Raw genomic sequence first — 13,048 nt, forward strand, 5'->3', positions numbered from 1 at the left:
AGGCAGGAATTTCCTCAACTTCCTGCTTTCCACCTATGAATGAAGCTGCGCCCACACCCATTCTTAGTTGCATCGAACTTACTGTGGAAGCGAGGACCCTCTTCCTGCCCCAGGACAGCTCCCCTGCCCTGTGTGCCTCCTGGGACCCCGTCCTGTGGGTCCTCTCCTGCCCAACCTTTTCATTCTCTTTTCTTAGCTCTTCTCTTCAGCCCAGCTCCGGGGGTCCTCTGCATTTCCTACACTGCCCCACTACACCACTTTGGTCAGTGACCCAATAGTTGTCTAATATCCAAATGCCAAGCTTCACGGTTCAGACCTCTTCCAACTTGAACCTTCGGAGGCCATGTTGCTATCGACCACTTCTTCCTTCTCCAGTCTCCTCTCCCTTGGCTTTGGCGACAACGCTCTTTCTGGGGTTTTTATCGCCTTTCTGGTTTCTCTTCTTCATAGCCCTATTCTGGCTACCCCTAAAACCTCATCTGTTCCCCAGGGGTTAGTAGCATCTACTCTGTGCCCCCATAGCTCCTGGGCTTACATTCGCGGAAGCCTATAGTCGTCTATCAACTTGTTGATCTTTCTCTACTAGCTCTAGTGCCCAAATTCAACCTTCTTCTTCTTCTTTTTTTTTTTTTTACACTTTTTTATAGTTACCTTCATCTCTATCTTTAGTGCTTACAACACCACCTGGTACGTACTGAGCTCTCCGTGTTTGCTCATTAATGGTACAGCTTGCAGCATAATGGGTCCCTAGCCTTTGTTAAGCATACAAGTGGATCAACTTTTTTGTTTTTGTATATGTCGCAACCACTTCTCCCTTCAAAAGTGCAATGCAGTGTCAAAACATTGGACTAAAAGGGGGTGCCTGGGTGGCTCAGTGGGTTAAGCCTCTGCCTTGGGATCAGGTCATGATCTCAGCGTCCTGGGATCAAGCCCCACATCAGGCTCTCTGCTCTGCAGGGAGCCTGCTTCCTTCTCTCTCTGCCTGCCTTTCTGCCTACTTGTGATCTCTGTCTGTCAAATAAATAAATAAAAATCTTAAAAAAAATTTAAAACATTGAATTAAAAATCATCGAGCGTTTTTGTTTGTTTAGAGTTTCGGAGAAAATAAGGATTATCTTGAAATATCACAATGGGGAATAAGTCAAGTATACCAGAACCCAGGTAGGCTCAAGCTGCAGTCCAGGTTGTGAGAGAGACTGGGCTGATGGCTGGGGACAAAGAGGGGGGCAGATGCCAGAATAATACTAATAACTTGGGCTTGAATTTCTATGACTTTTACCTCTACTATAGGTACAAAAATTTATTTTACTTTGTATATGAGGTACATATAGAGCAGCTATTAGGGGGATAGAGTAAGGAATCTTGCTTCGTATCTGAATTTTGCATCACAATCCCTGCCCTTTGTCATAGGTCACCATAGGAAGTCACAGATGCCAAGCTCTAAAATGACTCATTTATAAGTTCAAAGTCCATGTAGATTCATATACATATTCTTTATTTGACTGGATTTTCATACCAGCCCAAGGGCCTGGTGAATGATCCCATTTTATAAAATGATTCCATTTTATAGATGAGCAATCAAGGGCCAAAGAGATTTAATTATGTGACTTGTTCAAAGTCAAACAGATGTAAGTTAGAGCAATGGAACTTCAACTCCAAGGCGGTGTCTATATCACAGGGTCTTTTGGTGAAGGTTAGTAATAATAGCTTCTTTTTGCCTTCTGAAGTTATCCATCCTGTTTCTGGCAGCAACAAAGGGCATTTTGCCAGGCACTGGAGCAGAGCAGTTAGGAGGATCCTGGTCATTAGGGTCATGAATGCTGGCTCTTTCTTTAGCTAGTCTTGTGATCTTGGACGTATCAGCAGTCCTCTCTGGGCTTCAGTTTCTGCATCTGTAAAATGGAGAAAATAGCAATCCTATCTACCACACAGGATTATTGTAAGGTTTCAGTGAATTAATATGTGCAAAGGTCTTGACAGAGTAAGGCACATAGTAGCCTCTTTTTTTTTTTTTTTTTAAGATTTTATTTATTTGACAGCGAGAGAGAGGGATCACAAGTAGGCAGAGAGGCGGGGGGGGGGTGTTGGGGGGTGGAGGGGAGGAAGCAGGCTCCCCACTGAGCAGAGAGCCTGATGTGGGGGCTCAATTCCAGGACCCCGAGATCATGACCTAAGCGGAAGGCAGAGGCTTAACCCACTGAGCCATCCAGGTGCCTCTTAATAGGTAGGAAGTGTTAGATTATTATTATATATTCATTTATTTTTCAAAGAATCCAAATTCCTCACTTTTCAAAAAGAAGGGATTCTTCTAAGTGTTCGTGCTAGATCTTATTGGCCTCCACTTTGAGGTCAGATTGATGAGGCATTAATTAACCTAATATTTATATAGGGCTTGGAATAGGCACAAAGGAGGGTGGGTATCCTCTGATGCACCTTGCCAGTTTCCAAGGACCCTTGCAGCCATGCAGCTTCAGGAGTTGCTCCCCTCCAAACCCCCACCAAGGTGGAGATTTTAAGATGTGGCCAAAAAGAATCTGGGGCTGTTTCTCTACTGATAATCACCCTTGTTGGACATTTCCACAGATCCATGAATGGAGCCCTCTCCTGTTGAGACAAGAGCTCATTTCCCTTTGGGAATGCCAAGAGGAGACATGGTAATACCAGGCAGTGATATCAGCAACCCCGAGACTGAACCCTGACAAGGGAGATCGCTGTGTGTGTGGAGCTGTCCCTGCAAACACAGCACCCAGCAGATACTACAACAAAATACGGGGTGTTTTGTGGAGGCCATTTGCTCCTCATAGGAGGGTTCTAGGGGGACAGGGCTGACCTTGAAACTGAAGGCAGTAACTTCTGGGTCAGATGTATATCTGGGACACTGGGGATGAGGAGAGGAATGTGGCTGGGAGGGCGGGCAGGGCTCAGGCGCGTTGGAGGGATGCTCCAGAGGGGCAAGGCGCGCTCCTAGGCTTATGACTGGGTCTGGGTGTGTTTGCCATTAAGATATTTCAACACTGTCTCACCAGTCAGAGGACAAGACTGGTTTCTTGCTTCATCCCACCCCGGTTCCCTTCAAATTCAGTTCTTCGCATGACGCTCTCAGGGAACTGCTCTGAGTTTCTTAGTAGGCGACCTCCAGCCCACTAAAGAGTCTCCTAGCCATATTACTGATTTGGAGGATAAAAAGGAATTTAGCTTTATTTTTGACAGTTATATTTGAATTTCATGACTATGATGGACTTGAAAGATGCACCTGAGCGTGCGTGGATCTGTTTGTACCATCTACATTAGATTCACCTCGGGGGAGGGATGTTGAAAAAGGCATATTTTCTCCAGACCCATTCCAGAAGCGGACAATTAGAGACTCGGGTGGGACCTAGGGATCTTCATGTTAAAATCCTCCATGGTGAGACTGAGAATGTGCCTTTTCAAGTGAATTTCTGGGACTGGACGGGATAGATGACGGCCTTCTAACACCCAAATTTTAGTGAATATGCCCCGCGCGGGACCCCTGGTTCTCGTAGCCTCGGCTTCTCCCTCCAACCCGGCCAGGTTCTGTCTCCACTTGTTTGCTAGACTGCAGGAAGAGTGAATTAATAAGTGCAAAGAACTGAAGAAAGCTTTGCAGCCCGAAGATAAGAGAAGCTCTTACCCCTCCCATCTGGACTCTTAACAGTAACGCCGCCGCCGCCCCTCTCTAGCCCCGTGGGCGGCGATCCCTTTAACAGACCTGGCCAATCGCGCGCCCATTTCCGCGGCCGCTCCCCGGCGCGCGGATAGGGGCTGGATTGGCCGGGCCTGGCGCGCGGCCTGCTCCGCCCCTGCCGTCCTCTGGTTGGCGGCGGCGGCCGCGGGCGCGGGGCGGGTCTGCCGGCGGGGCGGGGCGGCCGGTGCCCGGGGGCGGGCGGGCGGCAGGACAGCGGCCGGAGCTGGAGCCCAAGCCGGATCCGCGGCGGCCGCGGAGCACGGGCGCCGGCGCAGTACAATGAAGGAGCCAGCAGAGCCGGGGTGAGCGCGACTGGGGCCGGGCAGGGGGGCGGTGGAAGGGGCGTCCGCAGAGAAGGCCCGGTCTGGGGGCGGTCCAACCCCGCTGGGTCCCGAATGCGCTGGGGGCCGGCGGCCGTTGGTGAGGCGGGGCGCGGGGATCGGGCCCCCCCAGGGCTCCGCCCCGCTGTCACGGCCCCGTGTTGACGGAGACGCCCACCCGCGACGCCCCCGGGCGAACCCCTCTTTCCTTTGGGGTCGGGTGTGGCGGTTTAGGCTTGACCCCGACCGGTGGTGGCGGCCAGCCCGTCCGTTCTCCGCCCCCCCGTCCCCGCCTCCCGTACCTCGAGCCTGCGGTCCGCGGGCTCCCGGCTCGGCCCGGACCAGGGAGGGCAGTCCACACGCAACTAAGGGAAAACAGCTTGTAAATTTATGAATGGGGCCCCGGGTTCCTGCCGCCCCCCTCGCCCACGTCACGAAACGCTTTGCAAGTCAAGAAAACCGCGGTTACTTTTACGCGGATCTGTCAGGGGCTGACTGCGCTCGGGTTGTTTCCCCCAACTCCTGGAGATCGCGGGTGGCCGTGGACAGGAGGCGGCGGCGTGCCGAGAGCCGGGGGATCGGAAGGTTAACAAGTGACATTGGGCCGAGGCCTAACGCCAGGTGCCCTGCCCGCGAGCGCGGGTGTGACGGTGGAGGCTGTGGCTGCTGGCCGCTGGCTAGCACACCAGCGAAGCCGAGGGACGGGGAGAAGGAATGCACCGCAACTCCAGTTGCACCATGCACGCCGCCCGAATTGCACGGCCGACGCGGGAGTTGGTGCAGGGGAGTTTTCCCCTTTTGAAAACGGTTTTTTGGAAAACTTAGCCCCTCAGTGGGTTGATGGTTACTTAAACCATCGGTTGTTATGGTTACAGGGCATCAAATATAAGGGCAAAGTCTGTTCCCACCCTCGCTCTTTTTCTCCAAAGCTATGAAGTACTTTGTCACTACGTTTTACAGACGCTGCGCTGGGAGGGCATACTTTTTTAGAGTTGAAGGGAAAGCGTGGGCTCCTTGAAGGCAGGGGTGGTACCATATTCCTGTTTGAAGTCCACCGTGGCAGCTCTGCTCAAGAACTGAAAGGAACCAGCCTTCTGCATGTTTGATGATCCCCATCAAAGGATTTAAAGGAGTCCTTTCAGGAGCCAGATGTAAGGTGGAAGAAATCAATGAATGGCTGTTATATGGAAACCAATAAGGAAAAACGGAGGGGCAAATGATCCTTGAACTCCAGAGTAAGGGGGTATTTGAGGAGTCTAGGTTTGAGGGGTTAGAACTAGGTGACACTGTGGAGCTTATCTCGTAGGAGGTATTGGAAGAGTCATTCCAAGCAGTCATTCTTATTAGCTGTTCTTTTTTTTTTTTTTTTTTTAAGATTTTTATTTATTTATTTGAGAGAGAGACAATGAGAGAGAGCATGAGAGGCGAGAAGGTCAGAGGGAGAAGCAGATTCCCCATGGAGCTGGGAGCCTGGGGACCTTGTCGGGACTCGATCCTGGGACTCCGGGACCGTGACCTGAGCCGAAGGCGGTTGCTCAACCAACTGAGCCACCCAGGCGCCCCTTATTAGCTTTTCTTAACCCTTAAGCTATTTTGGTATTTCAGATTCTTCCAGGAATGGGTAGTTGGTCCAAACTTTCAGAAAACAGTAAGCCTTCTAAGGTGATGGGTACAGAGTGGGTCTTTAGGCAGACAGTTTCTTTCACATGGGGCTCTCCAGGAGTGTCAGTGAAAGCCTCCAGTCAGCGTATGGAGGGCTCTGGGTGAACTCAGCTTGGCCTGTTCATTTATCTGCAGGAAGAGGGGCTGTGCCTGAGAGGAAGGAGATTAACAACCCGATTCAAGTTGGAAGTTGGTGTTAATGGAGACAACCGACAAGGGACCCAGGGACTGGGACGGAGTGGGGGAGGGCAAGTGCAGGAGTTTGCTTGGGCTGAGTTTCTGGGGCTTGGAGGTTTGAAGAGAGTAGAATGTCCTCCTATGAGAGGGTTGGAGAAATCACATGTACCAAATGTATTGTTTGTTCATTAGAGATGATGATTTTAGAATACTTCTGGAAAAGCAGAAGAGATTAGGCTTTCAGGTAGAATAAATGTACAGGGTGTTTTGGAGTCTTCGTCAAAAAGAAATTTCATGTAGCTGAAAAATATTCATTTGAGTAATTTTTTTTTTTAAGGTTTTATTTATTTGACAGACAGAGATCACAAGTAGGCAGAGAGGCAGGCAGAGAGAGAGGGGGAAGCAGGCTCCCTGCTGAGCAGAGAGCCCAGTGCTGATGCTGGACTTGATCTCAGGACCCTGAGATCATGACCTGAGCCGAGGGCAGAGGCTTAAGCCACCTAGCCACCCAGGCGCCCTATCATTCGACTTATTTTTATTAAGTCGGTAGTGTACCAGAACCTGGAAGGCATTGTGGGTTATGGTGGAAAAAACCAAAAGGGGTGGAGGGTTTAGTTCTATGTGCCCTATGATTTGCCTTCCCTCCAAGTCAAAAGCTCTCTTCTGAGGTTGTTCTGAAGTTCTTGAGGAAAGAAAGGGGAGAAATGCACAGAATATTACTTAATGTAAGAACAAAATGAAACAATGGGAAATTCTTCCCACTTTAGTTCACTTCTGGGGTCAAACTGAAACTTCAAAGAGTGGTTTTCTGTTTCAGGTTTGGTATAAGATTATCTGCATTCTCATATCTATTCACTGGTATCATTTCATGGTATTGGTTCCTGTTCTTTCTTTTTTCCCTTTCTGCTATCTATTTATTAAAAAACTTGGAAGTTCGTTAGACAAATACTGTCCCTGGCCTCTAGGTGCTTCCACTTCATTTTCTTTGCCAGACTATCCCTCAGCATCTACTTTCTTCTCTCTGATCCTTATTCTCCCCTGAGGGTCCCCCTTGGGCATTGTTGAGGTCACAGGGAATGTTTGTTATTTGATTCTGTCCCAAAGCAGAAGGAAGCTAGTATAGAAAAGAAAGGTTTGTTGAATTTCAACTCTGCTCTGTACTACTATCTTTCTCTCTCTCCAGGAGATGTCTCTATCAGATAGATGTAGATGTGGATATAGGTATCTTCTGCAGTCCTTGAGCAACCCTCTAAGGGAGACAGATGGTGGGAGCTTCATTTTATGGACAAGCAAATTGAGGCTCTGAGCAGTCTCAGTAACTTGTCTAGAATGATAAGCTGGTTAGATAGTGGAGCAAGAATGTCAGTCGAGGACTTCGTGATTTCAAAACATGCTTTTCCCATTGTACTATGTTGCTTCTCCCAGAAGAGGTATGGCAGTTGTAGCACAGGGCCTTCTTTGGACGTATGAAAGGTCAGGTTCAGAGATGTTCAGAGAATTGCCACAGTTACTGTGCTTATGGTGGACCAAGAGTTAGCACCCTATGTCCTGTGTCTCTACCTGGTGCCTTTTTGGGTCATTCGTGTGGCTGCCAGGAAATTTGAGTTTACTGCTGTGAAAAGGTGACCTGACCTACCAGGGCATATCCCAGTGCTTTCATTTAGCAGCTCTGTGACTTTGGGCAAATTATTTTTTCTCTTTCTGTACATCAGTTTCTTTATCTGTAAAATGGGACAGTATTCACATTCCAACAATGGTAAGACAAGTACAGTTTGTCTCATTTTAACATTTCTGAAGAAAAATATCTTATAATCTATGGGGTCTCACAGTTGTAGTTGGCAATGATGTCCTTTTTTGGGTACATAATATAATGGTACGTCTTACAGTAGTGGTCTCTAGATCAGATGAACTATAGTAGTGCATTCTTCATTTAAAAAAATATTTATTTATTTGAGAGAGAGCATGTACATGCATGAACGGAGGGAGCGGCGGGAGAGGGAGAAACAAACTCCCTGCTGGGCAGGGGTCTGACACGGGGCTGGATCCCAGAACCCTGAGATCGTGACAAAGGCAGACGCTGAACTGACTGAGCTACCCAGGCACCCCAGTAGTGCGGTCTTCATAGGTAGTTGTGGGGATTACATGAAGTCACTCCCGTGCCTGGCACATAGTGGGCACCCAATGTCAGTTGATGGTACTGAATGACAGGGTTAGGGTTAACTGGTGGGTGGCTCTGGGCTGAAGCCGGTGAACACCTCCAAAAATTTGCCACTTGGAGCCTAGGCAATAATCCTTGATCTGTGGGCCGGAGGAACGTTTTCCTGTTTGCCTGGAACTCTGTCCTTTGGCTGACTCTTGTCCCCATGAGGAGCATTAACTCTAGGAGCTAACGAGCCATGGGCAGACAGCTCCCTTTGTCCTGCCTCTTCATTAAGGTCTTTGTCAACTTTAAATCCCAAGTTAAAAATAAATATCATTATAAGAAGATTGGAAACCTGCATAGTCTTACATGTGAATTTTAAAGCTCCTCAAGGTTATATACAGGATTCTGTGTTTCCCCTTTCAAAACTCCTTGTGATGTTTAATTGCTTTGGGTAAAGTATCATGAGATGCCATTACACAGTAGGGGCCTAGGGGGTCATGAATGTGTAGAAGCCCTTTACTAGCACTGGATGAGGCAGAGAGAGCTCTAGAGTGGGCATTGTAAGGCCTGCTCCCAGTCCTGGGGTTTATCTTGGTATTGTGTTTGTTCTTGGGCCCTGGGCCCAAGGGTGTCCCTGGGCCTCGAGGCTCTCTTTTCCAAAATGAAGACTTGATTTCTCAGTCTCCTCCGCTGACTCCCTTCAGCACAGTATCAGAGATTATGTGAGTTTATGAACTAAGGATCTGAGAAGTTATTTACTTATTTATTCTTTTAAAAGATTTTATTTATTTATTTGACAGAGAGGGACACTGTGAGAGAAGGAACACAAGCAGGGGGAGTGAGAGAGGGAGAAGCAGACTCCCCGCAGGGCAGGGACCCCGAGGCAGGGCTTGATCCAAGGACCCTGGGATTGTGACCGGAGCCAAAAGCAGATGCCTAATGACTGAGCCACCCAGGTGCCCCAGGATCTGAGAAATTGAATGGTTGAAAGGAGTTCCTTCATTCAGGGCTCGTGAAGTCTCACTTGGGTGTCTGTGATCATGCTTTGTAAAGCAGAAACCAGTAGTCGGGTGATAACAATACGGAGTAACTCTCATTTATGGAGAATTGCTGTGTGCCAGGCACTGTCTCTTTTTCAGTTTCACACGGCCCTTTGAGTAGGGGAGACCATGGGCAATCTTATTGTAAGATGAGAGCACTGAAGTTCAGAGAAGTACGAACCTCATCCAAGGTCACACAGCAAAGATGAGGGCTTCTGTTGCTCTCCAGTGCGAGCTTTTTGGTTGCTTTCTGGTGGACCCTGCCTGTTCTTGGAATCCTCCCAAGCCACGTGCATTGGGCTCTCTGCTCAGCGGGGAGCCTGCTTCCCCCTCCTCTCTCTGCCTGTCTCTTTGCCTACTTGTGATGTCTCTCTGTCAAATAAATAAATAAAATCTTAAAAAAAAAAAAAATCTGAGTTCTTGTTCAGGGCATCACTATGAATTGGGAGAATTTTGCTCAACCTTTAAAGAATAGCCCCTGTGCTAGTTGCGGGCGACCTAAGTCCTTGAAAGGCAAGATTTTCCTTTGGTGAACAGAAGCCGCAAGCTGGGTCACCGTGAGCATAAGTGGGACCGTTGAGAGCAGAATCCAGTCTTTCTCTGTGGAGCTGGTGGGATGGGAAACATAGGTGGGCTTTGAAACAATCAGGTAGCCTTTTGCTTTTGGGTTTGCCTGGAGTGTTGGTTCTTTTTTTTTTTTTTTCTTTTTAAAAGATTTTATTTATTCATTTGACAGAGATCACAAGTAGTCAGAGGCAGGCAGAGGGAGAGGAAGGGAAGCAGGCTCCCTGCTGAGCAGAGAGCCCGACGACACGGGGCTCGATCCTAGGACCCTGGGATCATGACCTGAGCCGAAGGCAGAGGCCTCAACCCACTGAGCCACCCAGGCGCCCCTGGAGTGCTGGTTCTAAGGGCTTTTCCCTAGGCAGGTTATTGGACCTAACAAATTGAGTGCCTCCTGGACTTATCCTAATAGTTGAGATGGGGGCGCTTGGGGTGCTCAGTGGATTGGGCCTCTGCCTTCGGCTCAGGTCATGATCTCAGAGTCCTGGGAATGAGCCCTGCCTTCTGCTCTCTGCTCAGCAGGGAGCCTGCTTCCACCCCCCCAAACCTCTGCTGGCCCCTCTGTCTACTTGTGATCTCTGCCTGTCAGATAAATAGATAAAGTCTTTAAAAAAAATTTTTTTTGAGAATAGCACAGGCAAGCAGAGCCCACTTCAGTCTTAAGCTTCTTTGGGATTTGAGATTTAAACCCACCCCTTCGGATCCCTCCTGCAGTAACCTTTCAGAATCACAACAGGCACTTCTGAGTTTCATTTCTCTGTTGTTTCTTACAGCTGGTGTAAGCTGGCCTGTTTTCGTATTCAATTTTAAATTCCTTTTTGCATCTAATGCTGCCTTTTAAACAGTGTTCCTAAAAATGGTCATATTTATCATTTGGGGCTTGAAATAGAGAATTTAAAAATCTTTTCACTGAAAGGACTGACTAAACAATGATTATTACGCGTTCAATAAATATTTGAGCATCTACTGGAGCCAACCATTGTGCCTGTCCTTGGAAATCCAGTGGGGAGCAAAACAGATGTGGTCTCTGCCGGCACATAGCACATTATCTAGACCAGACAGTAAACAAGTCAAGAGATGTATACATTGTGTATTACATTGTGATAAGTGTGAAGGCTCCTTCCTAGGAAGGGGAAGACTGAGAAGGAAGAAAGGGAGGGAGCTAGCAATTGGCAGTGTCCAGCAAAGCATTTCTAGAGGGAACAGGATGTATGTAGAAAGTGTGGCGTGGGGAGGAGAGAAGGGAGGAGGTGCAGAGGAGGTTGTGGGAAGGCCAGTCATCAGAGCCCTGCAGGGTAGAGGTGAAGATCCCCGGCTCAGGAGCCAGATACTTCTTTAGGGGACCTGGGGATTTCTTAGGCTACTGCTGCCTCAATTTCCCATCCTAAGTGGCCGTTAGGGTAGAATGAGCTGATGTCTGGGGATTCTGGAGGACAGTGCGAGGCACGTACAGGAAGGACTGGGGCTAAGGGTTTGCTGATTCTCACACAGTCGGCATCTTGACCTGGAGTGGATGAGCTTCTGTTCGTGGTCAGCATTTCCCATCATTCCATGTGTAAAGTAACCACAGGGCTGAAGTTGAGACCAGATGGCTAATATGCACGTCTGCTGGGCGCGTTCTGAGGTGGCTTGGTGTTAGATGCTCTGTGGTGTGCTAACCATGGAGCACCTGTGCCTGGGGAGCGCTTGGCAGGGAGCCTCGGCCCCGTCTGCCGTGGGAGCCGTGGTCAGCCGGAAGCTTCGTTGCTCAGCTCCTTCCTGCAGCGGTCTGCTTTGGGGTTTGATATGGAGGGTAGATTTTTAGCCCTTTTTCCCCCCCATAAAAGGAGGCAGAGGCCAGTGGCATCACTACCAGGCGATCAAAGGTGACAACTCAGAGTTGCTAAGTGGTACCCACCTGAACTTCATGCTCGATGAGATTTGGTGTGGTGCTTTCTCGGGGAAATGGCCACACCTCGGGATCATACAAGAGGAAAACTTCATGAAACGAGTCACTGGCTTTGGTTCTTTGGCCTGCTTTGGGATGTTCAGTAAAATAGAATCCCAGCCATATCAGAGTTTGTTAGTATCCTACAGGGTATTTTGTTAGAACTGATCAAATTTGTATATAATTGCGCTAGTTCCTTTTTAAAAAAAAATTATTCTGGAAACATTTTTTAAATTCACAAAAATGGAGAATAATATAATGAGGCCCATGTATCTATCATTGTTTCAATAATTATCGACATTTTGCTAATCTTGTTCCAAGATAGTTTCCCTTTGAAGCATTTTTGGTGGATTTTGTCACAGTATAAATTTATCTTTGTAATATAAAATTATATGGTAGATATGGTCCTAGAGAAAAAAAAATTATCACATGCTGCCTAATTACAGGACTGGTGTTAGTAGTTGAAATTCAGAATCCTAAATGAACATTTCTTGCAAGTCTGCATAGTCTTGCTTATGAAAATTAGGCGTCCCTGACCTGGCTGTATAGGGAAGGTTATAACCTTGGGGTCTCAGGTTGGAGCCCCATTCTTCCGATGACATACTCAGTGAGAGTGATGCCTCCTGAGCCTGGGACAGGAAGCCCACCCAGACGAGAAGGCCACCCTTAAAAGTTGGCAGGAGAATGCATTTCAAGTCTGGGACAAAGGCACAGAACATGCTTCTTCTGTGAGATGGGTCTGAACCCATTGGACAGCTCCAGGCATGGATTCCCAAGACTCTTTCCCCCCTTATTTCCCGTTCTGGATTATTCTACTCTAAAAACTGTTTGACTCCTTCTATGGACCCAAGTTTTGAAGAGCGTATCTCAAGTTTCTCCTTGTTTTCTACCATGCTTGCATTCATTCATTCATCACCCAACAAACATTAAAGGAGGTTGTGCAATGGGTCAGATGGTGTGCTAGGTACTGTGTATACAGCAGTGAGCAAAACTGACAAGGTCCTTGCCCTCCTGGAGGAAGGAGAAAAGCAGAGGTCTGCTAAAGAATAGCGAGAAGTGCAGAGGTCATCCTAAAGAATAGTGAGAAGTGCCACAAAGGAAAGCACACATGGGGAATGAGGTGAGGGGGTAGAGCTGTTTCCTGAAGAGGGAGCAGGTGGTTCAGTTCATGAAAGGCCTCGCTCCCTTCCTCCTGGGAGCAGGAAGGTGCCTGGAATAAATAAACCAGGAGGAGAGAGGCATGGGCCCAGCTGAGGCAGAAGGCAGGAGGGGCTGGACCATATAGCACTTTTCAGAACATGGATCCTAGTCCATGAGCCACAAGAAGCTCTCATAGGTTTTTTTTTTTTTTTTTAAAGATTTTATTTATTTATTTGACAGAGATCACAAGTAGGCAGAGAGGCAGACAGAGAGAGAGAAGAGGAAGAAGGCTCCCCGCTGAGCAGAGAGCCCGATGTGGGGCTCCATCCCAGGACCCTGGGATCATGACCTGAGCCGAAGGCAGAGGCT

At 48.2% G+C, this 13,048-nt stretch overlaps 1 protein-coding gene across 2 annotated transcripts in view; it reads left to right on the forward strand.

Annotated features, from left to right (window-relative positions):
• Positions 1–3,916: 3,916 nt before the first annotated feature.
• The window catches only part of TEX2 (testis expressed 2), a 106,406-nt gene continuing 97,274 nt past the window's right edge, over positions 3,917–13,048 (forward strand). For both annotated transcript variants that reach the window (XM_044247632.1, XM_044247635.1), the window contains exon 1: positions 3,917–4,008. The gene's annotated coding sequence lies outside the window, so the exon portion shown is untranslated. The remainder of the gene's footprint in view (positions 4,009–13,048) is intronic.

This window comes from Neovison vison, chromosome 5 (genome assembly GCF_020171115.1).
Source record: "Neovison vison isolate M4711 chromosome 5, ASM_NN_V1, whole genome shotgun sequence".
In the NCBI taxonomy this organism is placed as follows: Eukaryota; Metazoa; Chordata; class Mammalia; order Carnivora; family Mustelidae; genus Neogale; species Neogale vison.